At 34.8% G+C, this 21,938-nt stretch overlaps 2 long non-coding RNA genes across 5 annotated transcripts; one reads left to right on the top strand and one right to left on the bottom strand.

Moving 5' to 3' along the window:
* The first annotated feature begins 5,272 nt into the window (after positions 1-5,272).
* Positions 5,273-8,676, top strand: LOC113353523. The gene is made up of 3 exons (XR_003361349.1): positions 5,273-5,532; positions 7,832-8,044; positions 8,343-8,676. It is a non-coding gene; the product is annotated as an uncharacterized LOC113353523 (long non-coding RNA).
* A 2,984-nt stretch (positions 8,677-11,660) lies between these two features.
* On the bottom strand, positions 11,661-15,441 carry LOC113348025. 4 transcript variants are annotated; one of them, XR_003359417.1, is made up of 6 exons: positions 14,224-15,441; positions 13,831-14,012; positions 13,156-13,249; positions 12,759-12,882; positions 12,199-12,302; positions 11,661-12,039 (listed from the first exon to the last, which is right to left on the bottom strand). It is a non-coding gene; the product is annotated as an uncharacterized LOC113348025 (long non-coding RNA). The 4 variants fall into 4 exon arrangements; XR_003359416.1 differs by having other exon boundaries at positions 12,199-12,882; XR_003359415.1 differs by having other exon boundaries at positions 11,661-12,302.
* Between the last annotated feature and the right edge of the window lie 6,497 nt (positions 15,442-21,938).

Raw genomic sequence — 21,938 nt, 5'->3', positions numbered from 1 at the left:
TCTCGTGATTATTGCTAATTCGCGTAGTGACATAAATGATTTCTCCCCTTGTTATTCAGACATTTTCACTGTTCCTCGTTACTACTTTCTTTCTTTTTCTCTTCCTTTCTCACTCTAATGGTCAACCTACTTCTTCATCCCGACCTCACATGCTTGTCGCAACGGTCACAAAAGATGCAACAACTCTTCAGCATCTGACAACTATTAAGCAAACAGCACCTCTAACATATGAAAGCCTAGTTGTTCATCTGGGTTCTGAACACCTAGTGGTTGATCGTGACAAAGTTTGTGTCACCATCAAGCTGCACCACAAAATGCTTCTCGAAACGATGTTATTGTCTAAAATGGGTTGTGCGTCGGCCCGAACCTGTGCGGAAGGGGCATAAATCATCAAAGGCATGCCTTGTCCACCCAAGAAACGATCTTAATAGAAAGTATGCCGATGGTGAACTGACTTCAGATGTTTTATCTATACAATCATGTGTAAATGGTCTAACCCAGGTCCATATGTCACGATTCGTAAGTTTTCATTTGGTTGAATTTTAACTTCTTTCCTAACAGGATTATCTAAGGGTGTTATAGGAGTGGCCGGTTTTGTCCAAAGCATACATTCAATACCTTCACAGTTTACATTCCCCCTCTGTGCCCCAAGAATATTTGCAATGTGTTTACCTTCATCGACTTCGCCCAAAAATAAAGGTGTCATGTTCTTCAGTGGTGGACCTTACAAAATGCAACCGGGAATTGATGTCACAAGTTCACTTACCTACACCTCCATGCAACTCAACATTGATGACCCAACACCTGAGTACTACATTCAAGTTCAAACAATATCAACGGGAAAGAAGTTCCAATAAATAGTACTTCGATAGTTAACTGGTTCGGAGGAAGGTCCAAGACTAACACCATAAATCCTTACACTACAATGCATACTATACATTAGTATACAAACCCTTCGTTACCATTTTTATCAAGAAGGCAGAATCTATGAATATTACTAGGATGACTCCAATTGCCCCTTTCAGTGCTTATTTTGAACCTAAAAGTCTCATAAGTACACGAGTGGGATTTCGTGTACCAACGATCAATCTCATCTTACATTCTAAGAAAGTAATCCGGAGGATATTCATATCAAATTTTATGGTACAACTAAATGATGATGTCTTGTTCTTGGCATTTGTCGATGGAAGGAATGGACACGTCAACTCATCGTTTGTTATTTGTGGGTATCGGTTAGAAAAAAATCTCTTGTTTAATCTTGCAAAGTCAAGATTGGAGTTTAGCTTTACACTTCTTGGCAGGAAAACAGCAGTATAACTTCATTTTAATACTTGTTAACATAATATTTTCATTAACAGAATAAAAAATTTATGCTCCCGATTCGGCCCATAGTGCTAAAACAATAAATTCCATAAAATCATCAGATTTATATTTCAAAAATTCCCCTTAAACATTAATAAGTCCAAAATAATATATAAGATAATACTGCTATTGTAAAAATAAAAAATAAAAAATAAAAGTTATACGTATTAAACTTTTTAACATACGATTTATTATTGGATTGTTTTTATTTAAAATTCAAATCAAGTTGTATTTCATCCTAACAGTTTGTAGTGCAGTCAAAAGACCCGAAATCACGTCGTTGTACTGCAATAAGAAGTAAAGTTGTAGTGTGCTTAACTAGTTCCTTGTTGTAGAAAGGAATTTTTAAACATCCCGTAAATATAACTACTATAAGTTTTCCCATCTAAACCATTGCACTAAATATTGTTAAAAATAAGAATAAATTACATGATTCTGCCATCTAAAGTTTTTTTATCAAAAATAGGGTCTTTTTGTTCAAAGATTACCATGCATTTTCCTTTTATAACTAAATTCTTGCAACGAGGTTACAGTCTGTTACATTTCGTGTATAACAATTGTTTTGCATCTATCGTGCGACTTCTACTGGAAATGAGAACTTTATGGCCAAATTAATTCATAAAAAAATGAGCGGGTTTAAATTATTGATATTGATACTTGGAATGCTTGTGTTTGTTTGCAATTTGTCAATAATATAATATTTTTACAAACTTAGACGATATTATATTTCAACTAAAATTATTATTTAATCTTCAATCTAGGAATTACTTTTTAAAATAATTATATATTGTAAAAAAGTGAAAGTATTATGATATCCAAATCTTGTGATCCATTTCAAAATGAACTTACCTTCTTTTTTTTTATTACAAGATATATCTGTTTTGGTGTGCAAAATTACACTTATTTGAGAAAAAAACATACAAATTAAAGGAAGAAAGGCGGAAAAAGATTACATAAATCATTTTATTGTAATCCCAATATTACTAGTGATAGATGCAAAAAGTTCTGCGTGACGTTCGAATTCATACATGTCTTATTTGCTCAAGCTTACCCATGCTTCGATTCCATCTCCTGAACTAGTATCCATCAACAAAACCATATTCTTCAAGGGAAGTGTCCAAATACTGGCCCATATGGGTTTCCCCCGACCAAATTTGCTTCATAAACTGGAAACCTGCACCAAGTAGTAATACTTAGCACCAACGGTTGTGGACAACTCGGGGGAATCATTTTAATTCTTTGTGATCTTCAAGGCATTTACGAACATGTCGGCAGTTTGCAGTTGTTTTACATACTCTTGATCGATTTTCTTCATAGACTCCCTAATTTTTCCTTCCAGAATGTTGTGGCGCTGATGGTTCTTCTTTTTTCTCTCGGTATTCATAAAGGTGTGTAGTGCAACCGACAAAAAAGTTATATTGCAAGGAATTTGGTGACAATGATGGAACTATTCTCGACCTCATGTTTACTGCATGCTCTACTACGCAAACCCTTACAGAATAAACCTCCTTGTTTTTGGCTTGATCCATATACGGCTTCAACACGAGTCTTATTGATCTTGAATATCGTCATTTTTGTTGGTGATTTTGCATTTTGTATTGACGTCATCTAATCTTGAACCTTCAAATAAGAATTTCTTCATCATAAGTGGTTCGTCTCTAGTAACCGAGTTGGGCCGTTTGTAACTCGTTGAGTCTCTTATTCTCTGTGGAAAAAGAGATTGCAAAGAGAAACTTGGACCTTCTACTATTTGATTGTCACGATCACCAACAACAATACCACGAGCAATATTAGCCCAGTTGTTGATGAAAGTGATGAGTATAAATGTATCAGCTAACTTGTGGTAGATGCATAAACCTATCACAATTCCAACACATTCCTTAAAGCAATTAATTTGGATTGATAGATGTGTGGAAGGTGTAATGGAATTCGATATTTCAGCATCGTTCGGATCAAAAGGAAGGAGTTTTTTCCTACGTTCTGGCATGACATTTGGGTGCTGGATAAGTTGAGAAAGTTTACAATTAATTACTTTGGTTTCCAAGTAGTCAACACCGCCATCGTTGCACTCTACATATCTATCATCAATGAGCTTACCAGCAAAAGGGTAAAATTTTGTTAACGTTTCAGCTAAAGATTTCTTAATTATGCCGCAACCCTCGTCAGCCCTGTCGATGATTACCTTGGTGGGTTGTCCTAATTTTTCTCTCCCTCCGTTTTAAAAAGATATGTTTGTTTCATACACAAATTTATCTCATTTCATTCAGTTTCCGGAAAATAGGTTTGTTTCATGTAGAAATGTGTTGTTTACACATAAAACAAGACTATATTTTTTAATGAATGTAATATTTAATTCTTGTTCGATATGACTTCGAACTTTTAGAACTATTGATTAACAATATTTGGATTTAAAACAAGACATTCTTTTTAAATAAATTAATGAAGAGTATGGTGACAAGTTTCGATCCCATGTCACCCTGTACTTTTAGCAATTGACTTATACTGGCCGAAGATTATCGGTCTCTAGTTGAAGCTATAGGCTGGTATAGCTTATGATTCATCAATAAAACTATAATGTGATAAAATTCAAAAAAGGTTTCACACTTTAATTAACCACAAACTTTGTCTCATTTTGCTTCTTTTCTGCTTTAATTAAATTGTCATTCCTGAGTTGTTGCTAACTAGGTATAGTAAGATGATGATTAATCCTAAAAACTTGTCCCTATTTGATTTTATCTTAACCAACTCCAACTAAAGGAATCGTACTGCGTTTTTATTTTACGAAAGTGTAAGCTAGCACTCGCTAGATCTCCAGTATTCATGGTTGTTAACTAAGAATATGGCTATCTCTATTTATAAGTCTCAGGATTATTGTTAATTCACACAATAACATCAATGGCTTCTCCCTTTGTTATTCAGACATCTCCATTATTTTTTACTACTGCTTTCTTTCCTTTTCTCTTTCTTTGTCACTCTAATGCTCAACCTACTTCTTCATCCTTACCTCAGATGCTTATCGCACCGGTCACATAAGATGCAACAACTCTTCAGTTTCTGACAACTATTAAGAAAAGAACATCTCTAACATCTGAAAGCTTAGTTGTTCATCTGGGTGCTGAATACATAGTGGTTGATTGTGAGAAAGGTTATGTGGCATCATCAAGCCGTATCATAATCTGCTTCTGAAAATAATGCTATAGTCTAAAATGAGTTGTGTGTGGGCTATGAATCATCACAGGTATTCCTTGTCCACCCAAGAAACGATCTTAATGGAAAGTACACCGATGGTGAATTTACTTCGAAAGTTGTATCTATACAATCATGTGTAAACGGGTCTAACCCAGGTCCATATATTACTATTCGTAAATTTTATTTGGTTGCTTTTCAACTTCTTTCCTAGCAGGATTAGCTAATGATGTTATAAGAGTGGCCGTTTTGGCCAAAATATACATTCAATACCACTACACCAAAACCAGGATTTTCTCACAGTGTAATTTGTCACAGTTTGTTTTTCAGTCACTTATACACCTGTGATAAGTCTTGCAACAATTATAATTGTTAGTAAATTTTATATTTGTGATATTTTATTAGCAACAATAATATTTGTTAGCAATTATCTAAACACCAACAATTATAATCTAAAATGATGATTCCACCCAAAGATTTCAACACATCAAAAACAGCCCCAAATTTACAATGCTTTTTGTCACTACTCTTGCAACATTTATACAGACTAACAATTGTATTTAATTTCTATTAATAAAAATTCATTTTAATTTTTTTAATATTTAATACCATTAGAAAACATCTATAAAGACTGAGTCAATGGGTCTTGACTCGGTAGAAAATAGACTTAGACAAATACCATCCCTTTCTCTCGATTTTTCCCAGCCAAACCCCGAAAGAAAAACGCTCTCTTTCCTTTGTTCTTCGTGTGCCGCCATTAACACCCTCTGAGAGTGTAAAAAATTCAGCTCGAAACCACACTAGTTTCACCTAAAAATTAATCTAGGTTTGAGTTCGAGTCTGTTCCATTTTAGATGGGTTATGTATTCTGTTAGTTATATGGATCGTTTGGCCTAAAATTTGATCGATGAAGATGAAGAAGATGGTTGAGACTTGATTCTACTGATGATAAATTACGTTGGTTTAATCTTTTTCTTTGAAGAGGTAAGTGATTGAGTTCTCTATTTCTTCAAAATCAATTGATAATTTTTTTAGTTATATGAAATTGGGTGATAGATTAGGGTGAAATTAGAGGGTATTTTGAATGTTTAGATTGACTATTGAACTGATTTATTGATGTGGGTTCAATTATCTTAGATTGATAACTTGATTTTGTTATATGATTTGTATTACCCTGTAATCAATGAATTGAAACTCCCTTTGGTAGATGGATTTATTTGTGTTTAGATCGATGTCGCTAGCTGTTGGCGATGTTAAACCATTAAGGCACCTCATTTCCTTAACTTAGAAAAAGGGATGTCTTTTCTTTTAAGTTCTGTTTTGAGATGTATTTAGTTATCCCAGCTGTAGATAAATGTTAGCAGAATGGCCTCATAAATAGCTTAGGATGATTTATGTAATATAGAACTCCGTATGTATTATTTTACACATCTTAGCTTAAGAACAGATTTTAGGGAACAAGTGAGCACTAAGACTTCCATTCCTATTGTACTGTACTTGACCACATTGATCTAAAACATATAAAAAACAATGAACATTCTTCCATTATGGAGTCTGTATTACAGAAAATCAATAGTACTAGTTTGTCTAATGCATGATTACTTTAGTGTGTCCATTATATATGCCTAATAAATTATTTTGGATCTAAGGTCACTTCCTTAAATTCATAATTTGGACTTTGATGATATGCATCTCATACTAGCGACTGGTGCAGGGTGTACGGATAGTTGTTACTGGATAAGATAAACAAGAGCAATACTTCATTTTGTTAATCATTTTTTGTACATCCATCTCATTTGCCTCTTTGTGGTGGCTAAGTTTTGTCGTACCATTGATTGGGACTTGTACGTTGGTACTCTCAATTGGAACTTGTACGTTGTTACAGACTGTGATTGGTATTTCCACTTCTAAAATCAGAAGTTTGAGCGGGTTAGTTTGTTGACTTGCTTTCTTTTTTCCTCTTTTTAAACATATGTCCCTCTATGAGTACTATACTGTGTGAACTTGGTTGTGTGTTTAAATGCTTGGCACATAACCAAACCCTTCTCATGCACCTAGTCATTTCATTTGTATCTATGAACAAATTTTTCCGGCTAAACAAATCTTCGTGGAGTTAAATATTTGCGGAGTTACTTTTCTTTACTAATTCACTTTGTTAATTAGATAAAGTAAAATGATACATACTTTGATAGCGGCTTGTCAATACGTAGATGATGCTTGTTGTTCATTTTCTTTTTAGTCATCACTTGACCATTTCCCTTAATTAGTAAAATACTAAAGTATGGGGAAACATTAAGATAAATGCCAAGTTAATGGTAAATTTTGGTGGATTGATTGGTTTAGTAATACAAATTCTATAGTGATATATTGTTTTGTGTAAACAAGGACTGTGACTGTGCTAGCATTATTGTGGTTTAATTTTGGCATAAAACCACAAGGAGATATATTGTTTGGTTTTAAAGATTTTCAGTTGTTGTTCTTTTCTTTCTACAACAAGACAGACTAATTTTCTTAGCTTCGAGTCTGTGAGGGATCTTGACCGATTTCTGGACCCTCTTGAGCAGTCATATCGAAATTCAGAATTGCACACATGAGTAGGTAGTGATTGCTTCTCTTCATATATGCTTTTTCTTAGCTACTGCACTTTCTACGCTTTTCTGCTATTGCACTTTGTTTCTTATCATGTCATGCACATTTCTTATCAACTAATGATACTTGATGTAACGAGTCCCACAACTGGTGGAGTGTGACTTGTTGATACCTGACTTAACAAGGAGAACATAGATTACTTTCAGTTTACTACCTTTAGAGTATCCGATCAAAAATAAAATAAAAAGAAGAACCGGTAAAAAAAACACCTTAATATTTAGTTTGGTAGGGGTGTATTATTTATTTGTGTGAACCGCACTATGATTTACTTTACTAGAACACAAATTCACTTTTACAGAGTTCTCTTTCGGTCTTTCGGTTTTAGTCAGTTTTGTTTGTTTGAAGTTGCATCAGTGTCGTAAGATGATGAATATCTGTTTCAGTTGTATTGTGGAAAGAAAACTGAAATTTGTTTACTTTCTGTTATTACTGTGATATATGCAAGCATATTATAGTGTTAGGATTCAGTGAATAACCATATGATGGTCCAAAATGTTTCTGAATGATAAGCAATATCTTTATCCTTAATTGTCCAAGGAATGACACTATGTTTACACCATGTTCCATCCCCTGTGTTTTTAAACTATTGATTTTCAAGTAAATGGTTTGAATGATTAACTCTTTATTGCCACAGAGAACTGCTCAAGCACAGAACTTTAAAAATTGAAGGTCCTCAAGAGACAAGGAGCATTTCTGAATAAAAACAGGTGGAGGATAGGAAGGAAAAACTTACAAAACTACTGGATTGGAATGGCTTGGAGATTACAAAGGCATACATGCTTGATACACGAGGCCGTGCAGTCAAAATTCAAAAAATCGGAAAAGACTGCTCCTTTTGGTTGGGATGGTAAGCTTCTAATATCTGAATACTTGTTTATGTTATGTTTACATAGTTTTTGATAATGTTATATGCATCATTCATGTAGATATTAGTTAGAGGAGGATGACTACTCATCCTTATCTGCTCTATTTTTCTTCTTCGAGTGAGATTTTGTAAAGGCCTAAAGGTATATGTGTATATGTCTATCATACGCCAGGGCTATGATGAGATAAAAAAGAGTGGATGAGTATATATTATATAATACTTCTACCAGTCAACATTTGACCCTTGACTAATAATAAGCATTGGGTATGTAATTTAACAGTAGGTTGAGCATGAAGAAGACATGGTGTTGTTGCTGACATGGTTGATGGCAGTAGAGGATATGAGCTGATGGAAATCTGTGTTTATGGAGTCTGTCATGGCTTCATCTCGGCAAAGATTACAAAAAGGGGAGAAGACTGTTAATGGGTGTGTGGTTATTGCAGGTGTTTGGTCTGAACTGCAGTTATCTGTTGGAATGGAGAACATGGGTCTGTTGTGGTTGGCGTTGGTCTGAGTTTTATAGATGAATGTTAGGATTCATGAACAAATTGCAGGTGACAGAGAAGTGGTTTGATGAGTTTGAAGATGTTGTTGGACTGATACTTTTAAGCCATGATTTGGGTAAAGGTTTCTTGATCTCAGGTGTTGGTGGTGGTTGCAATGGAACCATGTGCCTGAAGCTGTTGTCTGCTGGTTTCGAACGACAATTTTGGTTTTTGGGATTCAGAGTTTGAGATAGTTTTGATGTGGTGCAGGCAAATGGTCACTGGTGTTGGGTTTTGGTTTGTTTGCTGTTGCGGAAAGTTGTTATTGCTGGTGGTAGTTTGTAGACAAACTGAGTAGCAGTTGAAATGAGAACTGATGTGCAGGGATTCAGGGAAGCAATTTGGCTATGTTCTGTGCAAATGGCCTAGGCCAAGGCCATTTAACCGAGTCAGAGCAGCTGAGTCAGTAACTGACTCAAGCCCCAGACCGTTAGTTTAACCAGTGACCACCTAATTTTTTTCTCGTTACCGGAAGATGATTTTCGCTGACTTTTCCGGCCAACTTCCAGTAATTCAACTTATATTAGCTTTTTCTCCTTTAGTTGGAAAACCGAGTCAGAGGAGCATTTTTTTTTACCATTTGTCAACATTTATGAGAAAGTTAAAGATAAATTATTAACAATAAAATTAGTTTGTGTTCTAATTTTGAGTTGCTTGTTGAAAGTTTATTGTGAATTCCTTAAAATATTTAATTTTGTGTGAATTCCCTCTAAATATAATCCATTTGTCAACATTTTGTGCAACATCTATTTAGTGTAAATTTTTTCAATATTATTAGAATTTCGGATGTCGGTTCCTTAAATTTGGTGTAAAATTTTATGAACAATTCACTAATTTTCAAGCTAGGGGTAAAATAGTCATTTTATAGTCTTGGAATAACTACTACACTTATTTATAAAATTTACAAATAATTGGCAAAATGAACATTTCGCAAACTTTGGGGCAAGGGGTAACGTAGTCATTTTCGCAGTCACGGAATATCTACTGCAATTGTTTCCGGGTAAGGATAATTCGGCCATTTTAACAGTTTCAGAAATATTTGCAGCATTTTTTACTATAAGGGTAATTTGGTCTTTTTATAGTCAACAAAATATTTAATGCATTTATTTTGGTAAGGGTAGTCTGGTCATTTTCAAAGTCTCGTAAAATATTTCATTTTCAGTTCACCCCAATGGGAAACTCAGGTCTAACTCTAGTAATCTTTGAACCCGGGATGTTCGAATATGATATATTTCATCTTGCATTCACCCGAACGGGAAACTCAAGTCTAACTATGGTAATCTGTGAATTCGGGATGTTCGAAGCTGATATATTTCGTCTTCAGTTCATCCGAATGAGAGACTCTAACTCTAGTGATCTTTGAACCTGGAATGTTCGAATTTGATGTATTTCGTCTCCAGTTCATCCGAATGAGATACTCAGGTCTAACTCTAGTAATTATTGAACCTGTGAGCTCGGAGCCACTTTCTTTCTCGAATAGACACTGAGCTTTATATTTATTGATTTCGATGGTGTATCATATGAAGTGTGATCCCTCCCGGAGCTTCTTGGTTCATTGTTTGTATGTCGTTATAGCACATTTGAAGTTTGAATCGACATCGAGTTTCATATTTATTGATATCTATGACGTATCATGTTAAGTTTGAAGTTTGAACCCTCCCAGAGCTTTTTGGTTCATAGTTTGTATGTCGTTATACATTTGAAGTTTGAATCGACATTGAGCTTCATATTTTCGATGATGCATCCTGCTAAGTTTGAAGTATGAACCCTCCCTGATCTTCTTAGTTCATAGTTTGTATGCCATTACACCACATTTGAAGTCCGAATCAACATTGAGCTTTATATTTATCGATTTTGATGATGTATCATGCTAAGTTTGAAGTCAGAACCCTCCCAGAGCTTCTTGTTTCATAATTTGTATACCGTTATACCACATTTGAAGTTCGAATCAACACTGGCTTCATATTTATCGATTTTGATGATGTAGCATGCTAAGTTTAAAGTCATAACCCTCTTGGAGATTCTTGATTCACAGTTTGTATGTCGTTATACCACATTTGAAGTTCGAATCAACACTGAGCTTCATAGTTATCGATTTCGATGATGTATCATGCTAAGTTAGAAGTCAGATCCCTCCCAGATCAACACCAAGCTTCGTATTTATCGATTTCGATGATGTATCATGCTAAGTTTAAAGTCATAACCCTCGTGGTCTATCTCTAGTAATCTTATAACCTGAGGTTACCAGTGTGAACTAAAGTTACTTCATGACCTGTATGACTTTTCAAAATTACTTCATGACCTATGCGACTAATCAAAATTCAAACCGGAAGCACAAAGAGAAAGCACAAAAACACAAAGAGAAAGCACAAAGAAACACACCAATTATCGAATTCATTTTTCATTTTCCCGATTCATTCTTATACATTTTTTGGATCTTTTTGTATAAGAATGTCGATAACAATGTCCTAAATTTAACAATATTTTTTTTTGGATTTTATTCATGTCGAAGGTTGATAATTAAACCGAAAACATGAGTTCGTATTAACACAAACAGAAAGCATAAAGAAAACACACTTACCTTGATCCGTATGACTGTCTTAAATCAAATCTATATCGTCCAAATAGTTTCACAATCCGTATGACCCCATCCTACCACATCTTATCCGTTCAAATTCTTTTGGATAAATCGAAAAAAAAAATTCTCTCACTTATCTTCATTAACTCACTTTTCTCTCATCTTCCCCTCCCTCAGAAAAAAAAAAACCCTAACTCAAGTTGCGCCTCCCTCAGAAAAAAAAACCCTCACTCAAGATTTAACGAAGGAATCAGTTTCAGTGTAACGGTTCATAAGTGTGACTTTTATGAACTGTTACAATAACAAACAGCAACAGTTGACCTAATTTCAGGGTTGCGACATGTGTCTTACTTGCCACAATTATTTTAACGGTAAAAGTGTTACTCTTGCTTGCAACAATTACTAGGATGCCACGTGTCACGATTCCTCACACTTTCTTTAACGATTATATGTGTTACACATATCTTTGCAACAATTCAAAAGAAAGACACGTGTCTTTATTTAGTCACAGCTTTCAAAAATTGATCCGGTTATTTCCGTTAGAATATTCGTTACATTCAAAGAAAAAAAAGGTGCCCTCCGATCACCCTGAACCTGTCGGAGTTCCAGGCTACAATCTAACCAGAAACACAGACCTGCAATGCATACATTTCTCAATTTGCTGAGCTTCATCCATTTCTCCATTTGCAATCTATCCCGTTATTACCTACACTCCTTACGATCTTGAGATATCATTCTTTTCATGAATCCCACACAAAACACGCTGAGAGATTAGTTCATATAACAATTTAGCAATGGCAACGCAGAACACAAAGAAACCGAAATAATATACCAAGTTATTCTCTTCATGAATCCTACACAAAACACGCTGAGAGATTAGTTCATATAACAATTTAACAATGGCAACGCAGAACACAAAGAAACCGAAATAATATACCAAGTTAACAAGATCTTTCATAAACGATAATTCTATTATTTTAAACAACCAAGTAAGTTATCCATGAAATGTTTACCTTCTCAATATAAAGAAAACCCTGAGTATTAGGGCCTCCTCTGATACTCAAACTCAGCACATCCATCTTGGAAGAAATGGCATGCCCAATGAATAAAAGGTTACCTGCAATAGGCATAATATACACTTCTCAGAAACTTGCACCTAATAATATTTACATGTTGTAATACACAGGAAATATCAAAAAAGCCAAAAGCAGAAAAGGTAAACTCTTGCTTAGCTTTCTAGGCTCTAGATTCAGAAATGACGACATTATGTGCTAGGCACAACTTGTTCAGCTGAGGTTCAGTTGGTTCAGAACCAATCCCGACCGCTTCAAGAAAATGTAATCATGGTGATAAATGAAGGAATGAGACAATCCGAAATAACACAGAACAATTTAAAAAATTCTATGATAATATCTAAAAAGCGTGTCATAAAGGCAAATCAGCACACATTTAATCACCAAGGGGGAATATGAATCTAAAACTATGAGAGTTATAGCATACCTACAAGCTAACCAACAAGAAAAAAAACTTCTAAATATCCAACACAGTAAGGGTGTAAACTTAAAATTATTACCTAACGCATAAACTAACACCACGGATAATGCCCACAGTGGATTCTAAGAGAGCTAATTAATCAGACAATCATCCTTAATCAAATTTACAATGAACATGGTAGTGCTTCTCACTTGCAGCATTCTCTGCACAAGAGAAAAAAGCAGATATAAATACTCTCGAAAAGGAGCATAAAAATTTTTGATGACAGAAATGTTAACTTTCTCAATTTCGAGTAATCAGAAACAGGGATATCCAGGCTACCGTTAACCAAAAGACAAGGACCAAGGTCCTGGGACCAATGTCACCACAACCTATACTAGACTAAGACAGATTCACAAGCTGCATTATTTCTTAAGAACAAAACTATTGTAATCAAGACGATATAAAATAGATGAAGCCGGGATCAAGGCACTTACTGTGGATGAAGTCTACAAGACGGCATATATTGTCGTACGATGGACCAAAGAGATAATCTCTTGTGGGGAGCATCAAATGGTCAATCTCAAAAGCCTGCATAAGACACAGACGGAGACAACCATTAGATGAGAGAAATAGAATATAAAATCAATACAAGAAACAAAATCACTGCGCCTAGAAAAATGCATCTAATGAATATTAAACCAATGACGCCAAAACCAGGTGAATAAACATTAAGCGATAAGCAAAAGACTTATTTCGAGATGTATGCCAGTAATATATGAAAGGTAATGAAACTAAGAAAAACCGAGTAAGTGTCAGCATTTACATGAACGTGTCAAAATGGTAGCATACTTAGATTATAACGAAATAAGCTAAACTAATCAGCTCTACGCAGGAATAAATCAATTTCAACGGCTTCTGTGGGTCAATCCATGTTTGCCAGTCACCAAGATACTGAAAGCTGGAGTAATTCTTGATGCCATTTGCCTTTACAGGCCAACATTTACCCTTACAGGCCAACATTTACCCTTAAAGGCCAACACTTACCCTTTATTCAGTTCGCCTTCAAGATAAACAGAATATCATTCGATTCACAAGTTAAACAAAAGCTATGTCTTATAAACCAACATTACTAAATAGTTAACAACATCGACTACAACTCGTGTAATTACCTAAATGATAGCTTCATGAAACTTTTGTTCTTGTATGTCTCTTGCTTGCCTAAGCTGTCTGACACACTCCTTCAAAACCCCATCGAGAAGACCTACCTGATCTTCAAGCGCTGAATTCTTCTGAACTGCAGTTTCAAGCCGCTTCTTGAAGGACACCGCTGCATTTTCTGCCTTCTCCCAACCTACAAATGGAGATTCCAAACTAACAACAAGATTACCTCTTCATGAACAATATTTTAAATATTGCTAACATCCTAATACACATCCAGGAATTCAGATTTGATAACAACAGCTTATAAGATGCAAAAGAGAAAGAAACAAAAGAATCCTTCCATTTCGCTATTAGTTTATTAACAGTAGAATCAACTCATAAATTTCTGCGAGCTTCTTTACCTGTAACACAACAGCTACCACTACAGACCACCTAAAATTCATCTAAATCCTTCATATCACCAGCAGAGCTTCACCCATTCTCCATTTACTCCCTGCAGCTTTAGTATGATCTTTATCTTCAACATTGATTTCCTGCACCATTAAGATCAACAAACCTACATAGCCACAAACCCGTTCTTGTTATCAACTGATGGCAACAATGAACACCACCAGAACCACAGCCATACACTACAAACCCATCTTAACATAACATACAATTCCATCTCAACCCATCACTGCAATTCCATACACACAGTCAAATCTCAGTCATCAACAACACCAGTCTCTGTCAGTCCCATCAGCAGCTCACAACCAGAAACTTCAATTCGTTTCAGACCCATCTTTTATTCCTTCCCAGACTTCCAAATAACACGACACAATAGCATTATCTCCATCTCAAACAATTTTAGTATCAGCAAACAACCATCAACCAAAAGAAACCCCCAAATTCATCCAATTCGATCTTATTTCAGAATCCTAATTCACCATCTGCAACTGATTCTTCTCAATCTCGTCATAACTCTGTTGCAACTCATCTTATTACAGATCTCCTTCTCTGCTTCAAACAGATTCAACAAACCCTTCAAACAAATTCAACAAAAGAGTTGACCTTTATCTAAATAATAAAGAAATCATCTCAATCACCGTATCTGGTGTCAAATTCATTACTGCAAAGACCCATTAATATCATCAATTCCTTCTCAAACTTTCAAATAGCCATCCATCTCATCAAAACCAACAACAAACACAAACCCTAGATTTTCTATTCTTGATGGAAACCAATAAATCTTCAAATCTTCAATGTCAAATCGAATCACACAAACCCTAGCTTCTATTCAGAGTAATCCTCCTCTTCTTCTCGATCTGTAGCAGTAGCAATGACAAAATCTCCACCTAATTTGAAGCAATGGAAGCAAACGAAACTTGGGTTAGGGTTTCACGAATTGCAGAGTTAGAAAACAGAGCGAGAAGAGAAATTTGGAGTTCGATTTTGACTTTTAATTGAAACATTTTGAAGAGATCTTGAGATTTGGTTTCGTTTCTTCAACAATGAGGATGTAGGATTTCTGATTTACTTCATACTGAAACTGATTCCTTCGTTAAATCTTGAGTGAGGGTTTTTTTTCTGAGGGAGGCGCAACTTGAGTTAGGGTTTTTTTTTTCTGAGGGAGGGGAAGATGAGAGAAAAGCGAGTTAATGAAGATAAGTGAGAGAATTTTTTTTTTCGATTTATCCAGAAGAATTTGAACGGATAAGATGTGGTAGGATGGGGTCATACGGATTGTGAAACTATTTGGACGATATAGATTTGATTTAAGACAGTCATACGGATCAAGGTAAGTGTGTTTTCTTTATGCTTTTTGTTTGTGTTAATACGAACTCATGTTTTCGGTTTAATTATCAACCTTCGACATGAATAAAATCCAAAAAAAAATATTGTTAAATTTAGGACATTGTTATCGACATTCTTATACAAAAAGATCCAAAAAATTTATAAGAATGAATCGGGAAAATAAAAAATGAATTCGATAATTGGTGTGTTTCTTTGTGCTTTCTCTTTGTGTTTTTGTGCTTTCTCTTTGTGCTTCCGGTTTGAATTTTGATTAGTCGCATAGGTCATGAAGTAATTTTGAAAAGTCATACAGGTCATGAAGTAGCTTTAGTTCACACTGGTAACCTCAGGTTATAAGATTACTAGAGATAGACCACGAGGGTTATGACTTTAAACTTAGCATGATACATCATCGAAATCGATAAATACGAAGCTTGGTGTTGATCTGGGAGGGATCTGACTTCTAACTTAGCATGATACATCATCGAAATCGATAACTATGAAGCTCAGTGTTGATTCGAACTTCAAATGTGGTATAACGACATACAAACTGTGAATCAAGAATCTCCAAGAGGGTTATGACTTTAAACTTAGCATGCTACATCATCAAAATCGATAAATATGAAGCCAGTGTTGATTCGAACTTCAAATGTGGTATAACGGTATACAAATTATGAAACAGAAGCTCTGGGAGGGTTCTGACTTCAAACTTAGCATGATACATCATCAAAATCGATAAATATAAAGCTCAGTGTTGATTCGGACTTCAAATGTGGTGTAATGGCATACAAACTATGAACTAAGAAGATCAGGGAGGGTTCATACTTCAAACTTAGCAGGATGCATCATCGTAAATATGAAGCTCAATGTCGATTCAAACTTCAAATGTATTATAACGACATACAAAATATGAACCAAAAAGCTATGGGAGGGTTCAAACTTCAAACTTAACATGATACATCATAGATATCAATAAATATGAAACTCGATGTCGATTCAAACTTCAAATGTGCTATAACGACATACAAACAATGAACCAAGAAGCTCCGGTAGGTATCACACTTCATATGATACACCATCGAAATCAATAAATATAAAGCTAAGTGTCTATTCGAAAAAGAAAGTGGCTCCGAGCTCACAGGTTCAATAATTACTAGAGTTAGACCTGAGTATCTCATTCGGATGAACTGGAGACGAAATACATCAAATTCGAACATTCCAGGTTCAAAGATCACTAGAGTTAGAGTCTCTCATTCGGATGAACCGAAGACGAAATATATCAGCTTCGAACATCCCGAATTCACAGATTACCATAGTTAGACTTGAGTTTCCCGTTCGGGTGAATGCAAGATGAAATATATCATATTCGAATATCCCGAGTTCAAAGATTACTAGAGTTAGACATGAGTTTCCCATTGGGGTGAACTGAAAATGAAATATTTTCCGAGACTTTGAAAATGACCAGACTACCCTTACCAAAATAAATGCATTAAATATTCTGTTGACTATAAAAAGACCAAATTACCCTTATAGTAAAAAATGCTGCAAATATTTCTGAAACTGTTAAAATGGCCGAATTACCCTTACCCGGAAACAATTGCAGTAGATATTCCGTGACTGCGAAAATGACTACGTTACCCCTTGCCCCAAAGTTTGCGAAATGTTCATTTTGCCAATTATTTGTAAATTTTATAAATAAGTGTAGTAGTTATTCCAAGACTATAAAATGACTATTTTACCCCTAGCTTGAAAATTAGCGAATTGTTCATAAAATTTTACACCAAATTTAAGGAACCGACATCCGAAATTCTAATAATATTGAAAAAATTTACACTAAATAGATGTTGCACAAAATGTTGACAAATGGATTATATTTAGAGGGAATTCACACGAAATTAAATATTTTAAGGACTTCACAATAAACTTTCAACAAGCAACTCAAAATTAGAACACAAACTAATTTTATTGTTAATAATTTATCTTTAACTTTCTCATAAATGTTGACAAATGGTAAAAAAAATGCTCTTCTGACTCGGTTTTCCAACTAAAGGAGAAAAAGCTAATATAAGTTGAATTACTGGAAGTTGGCCGGAAAAGTCAGCGAAAATCATCTTCCGGTAACGAGAAAAAAATTAGGTGGTCACTGGTTAAACTAACGGTCTGGGGCTTGAGTCAGTTACTGACTCAGCTGCTCTGACTCGGTTAAATGGCCTTGGCCTAGGCCATTTGCACAAAACATAGCCAAATTGCTTCCCTGAATCCCTGCACATCAGTTCTCATTTCAACTGCTACTCAGTTTGTCTACAAACTACCACCAGCAATAACAACTTTCCGCAACAGCAAACAAACCAAAACCCAACACCAGTCACCATTTGCCTGCACCACATCAAAACTATCTCAAACTCTGAATCCCAAAAACCAAAATTGTCGTTCGAAACCAGCAGACAACAGCTTCAGACACATGGTTCCATTGCAACCACCACCAACACCTGAGATCAAGAAACCTTGACCCAAATCATGGCTTAAAAGTATCAGTCCAACAACATCTTCAAACTCATCAAACCACTTCTCTGTCACCTGCAATTTGTTCATGAATCCTAACATTCATCTATAAAACTCAGACCAACGCCAACCACAACAGACCCATGTTCTCCATTCCAACAGATAATTGCAGTTCAGACCAAACACCTGCAATAACCACACACCCATTAACAGTCTTCTCCCCTTTTTGTAATCTTTGCCGAGATGAAGCCATGACAGACTCCATAAACACAGATTTCCATCAGCTCATATCCTCTACTGCCATCAACCATGTCAGCAACAACACCATGTCTTCTTCATGCTCAACCTACTGTTAAATTACATACCCAATGCTTATTATTAGTCAAGGGTCAAATGTTGACTGGTAGAAGTATTATATAATATATACTCATCCACTCTTTTTTATCTCATCATAGCCCTGGCGTATGATAGACATATACGCATATACCTTTAGGCCTTTACAAAATCTCACTCGAAGAAGAAAAATAGAGCAGATAAGGATGAGTAGTCATCCTCCTCTAACTAATATCTACATGAATGATGCATATAACATTATCACAGACTATGTAAACATAACATAAACAAGTATTCAGATATTAGAAGCTTACCATCCCAACCAAAAGAAGCAGTCTTTTCTGATTTTTTGAATTTTGACTGCACGGCCTCGTGTATCAAGCATGTATGTCTTTGTCATCTCCAAGCCATTCCAATCCAGTAGTTTTGTAAGTTTTTCCTTCCTATCCTCCACCTATTTTTATTCAGAAATGCCCCTTGTATTTTGAGGACCTTCAATTTTTAAAGTTTTGTGCTTGAGCAGTTCTCTGTGACAATAAAGAGTTAATCATTCAAACCATTTACTTGAAAATCAATAGTTTAAAAACACAGGGGATGGAACATGGTGTAAACATAGTGTCATTCCTTGGACAATTAAGGATAAAGATATTGCTTATCATTCAGAAACATTTTGGACCATCATATGGTTATTCACTGAATCCTAACACTATAATATGCTTGCATATATCACAGTAATAACAGAAAGTAAACAAATTTCAGTTTTCTTTCCACAATACAACTGAAACAGATATTCATCATCTTACGACACTGATGCAACTTCAAACAAACAAAACTGACTAAAACCGAAAGACCGAAAGAGAACTCTGTAAAAGTGAATTTGTGTTCTAGTAAAGTAAATCATAGTGGGGTTCACACAAATAAATAATACACCCCTACCAAACTAACTCTTAAGGTGTTTTTTTACCGGTTCTTCTTTTTATTTTATTTTTGATCGGCTACTCTAAAGGTAGTAAACTGACAGTAATCTATGTTCTCCTTGTTAAGTCAGGTATCAACAAGTCACACTCCACCAGTTGTGGGACTCGTTACATCAAGTATCATTAGTTGATAAGAAACGTGCATGACATGATAAGAAACAAAGTGCAATAGCAGAAAAGCGTAGAAAGTGCAGTAGCTAAGAAAAAGCATATATGAAGAGAAGCAATCACTACCTACTCATGTGTGCAATTCTGAATTTCGATATGACTGCTCAAGAGGGTCCAGAAATCGGTCAAGATCCCTCACAAACTCGAAGATAAGAAAATTAGTCTGTCTTGTTGTAGAAAGACAAGAACAACAACCGAAAATCTTTAAAACCAAACAATATATCTCCTTGTGGTTTTATGCCAAAATTAAACCACAATAATGCTAGCACAGTCACAGTCCTTGTTTACACAAAACAATATATCACTATAGAATTTATATATTACTAAACCAATCAATCCACCAAAATTTACCATTAACTTGGCATTTATCTTAATGTTGCCCCATACTTGAGTATTTTACTAATTAATGGAAATGGTCAAGTGATGACTAAAAAGAAAATGAACAACAAGCATCATCAGGACTTGTTTAAGTATTGACAAGCGGCTATCAAAGTATGTATCATTTTACTTTATCTAATTAACAAAGTGAATTAGTAAAGAAAAGTAACTCCGCAAATATTTGACTCCACAAAGATTTGTTTAGCCGGAAAAATTTGTTCATAGATACAAATGAAATGACTAGGTGCATGAGAAGGGTTTGGTTTTGTGCCAAGCATTTAAACACACAACCAAGTTCACACAGTATAGTACTCATAGAGGGACATATGTTTAAAAAGAGGAAAAAAGAAAGCAAGTCAACAAACTAACCCGTTCAAACTTCTGATTTTAGAAGTGGAAATACCAATCACAGTCTGTAACAACGTACAAGTTCCAATTGAGAGTACCAACGTACAAGTCCCAATCAATGGTACGACAAAACTTAGCCACCATAAAGAGGCAAATGAGATGGATGTACAAAAAATGATTAACAAAATGAAGTATTGCTCTTGTTTATCTTATCCAGTAACAACTATCCGTACACCCTGCACCAGTAGCTAGTATGAGCTGCATATCATCAAAGTCCAAATTATGAATTTAAGGAAGTGACCTTAGATCCAAAACAGCTTATTAGGCATATATAATGGACACACTAAAGTAATCATGCATTAGACAAACTAGTACTATTGATTTTCTGTAATACAGACTCCATAATGGAAGAATGTTCATTGTTTTCTATATGTTTTAGATCAATGGGGTCAAGTACAGTACAATAGGAATGGAAGTCTTAGTGCTCACTTGTTCACTAAAATCTGTTCTTAAGCTAAGATGTGTAAAATAATACATACGGAGTTCTATATCACATAAATCATCCTAAGCTATTTATGAGGCCATTCTGCTAACTTTTATCTACAGCTGGGATAACTAAATACATCTCAAAACAGAACTTAAAAGAAAATACATCCCTTTTTCTAAGTTAAGGAAATGAGGTGCCTTAATGGTTTAACATCGCCAACAGCTAGCGGCATCGATCTAAACACAAATAAATCCATCTACCAAAGGGAGTTTCAATTCATTGATTACAGGGTAATACAAATCATATAACAAAATCAAGTTATCAATCTAAGATAATTGAACCCACATCAATAAATCAGTTCAATAATCAATCTAAACATTCAAAATACCCCCTAATTTCACCCTAATCTATCACCCAATTTCATATAACTAAAAAAATTATCAATTGATTTTGAAGAAATAGAGAACTCAATCACTTACCTCTTCAAAGAAAAAGATTAAACCAACGTAATTTATCATCAGTAGAATCAAGTCTCAACCATCTTCTTCATCTTCATCGATCAAATTTTAGGTCAAACGATCCATATAACTAACAGAATACATAACCCAGCTAAAATGGAACAGACTCGAACTCAAACCTAGATTAATTTTTAGGTGAAATTGGTGTGGTTTCGAGCTGAATTTTTTACACTCTCAGAGGGTGTTAATGGCGGCACACGAAGAACAAAGGAAAGAGAGCGTTTTTCTTTCTGGGTTTGGCTGGGAAAAATCGAGAGAAAGGGATGGTATTTGTCTAAGTCTATTTTCTACCGAGTCAAGACCCATTGACTCAGTCTTTATAGATGTTTTCTAATGGTATTAAATATTAAAAAAATTAAAATTAAAAATTAAAATGAATTTTTATTAATAGAAATTAAATACAATTGTTAGTCTGTATAAATGTTGCAAGAGTAGTGACAAAAAGCATTGTAAATTTGGGGCTGTTTTTGATGTGTTGAAATCTTTGGGTGGAATCATCATTTTAGATTATAATTGTTGGTGTTTAGATAATTGCTAACAAATATTATTGTTGCTAATAAAATATCACAAATATAAAATTTACTAACAATTATATTGTTGCAAGACTTATCACAGGTGTATTAGTGACTGAA

This window comes from Papaver somniferum, chromosome 2 (genome assembly GCF_003573695.1).
Source record: "Papaver somniferum cultivar HN1 chromosome 2, ASM357369v1, whole genome shotgun sequence".
In the NCBI taxonomy this organism is placed as follows: domain Eukaryota; kingdom Viridiplantae; phylum Streptophyta; class Magnoliopsida; order Ranunculales; family Papaveraceae; genus Papaver; species Papaver somniferum.
This window is presented reverse-complemented; position numbering and strand designations above follow the sequence as displayed.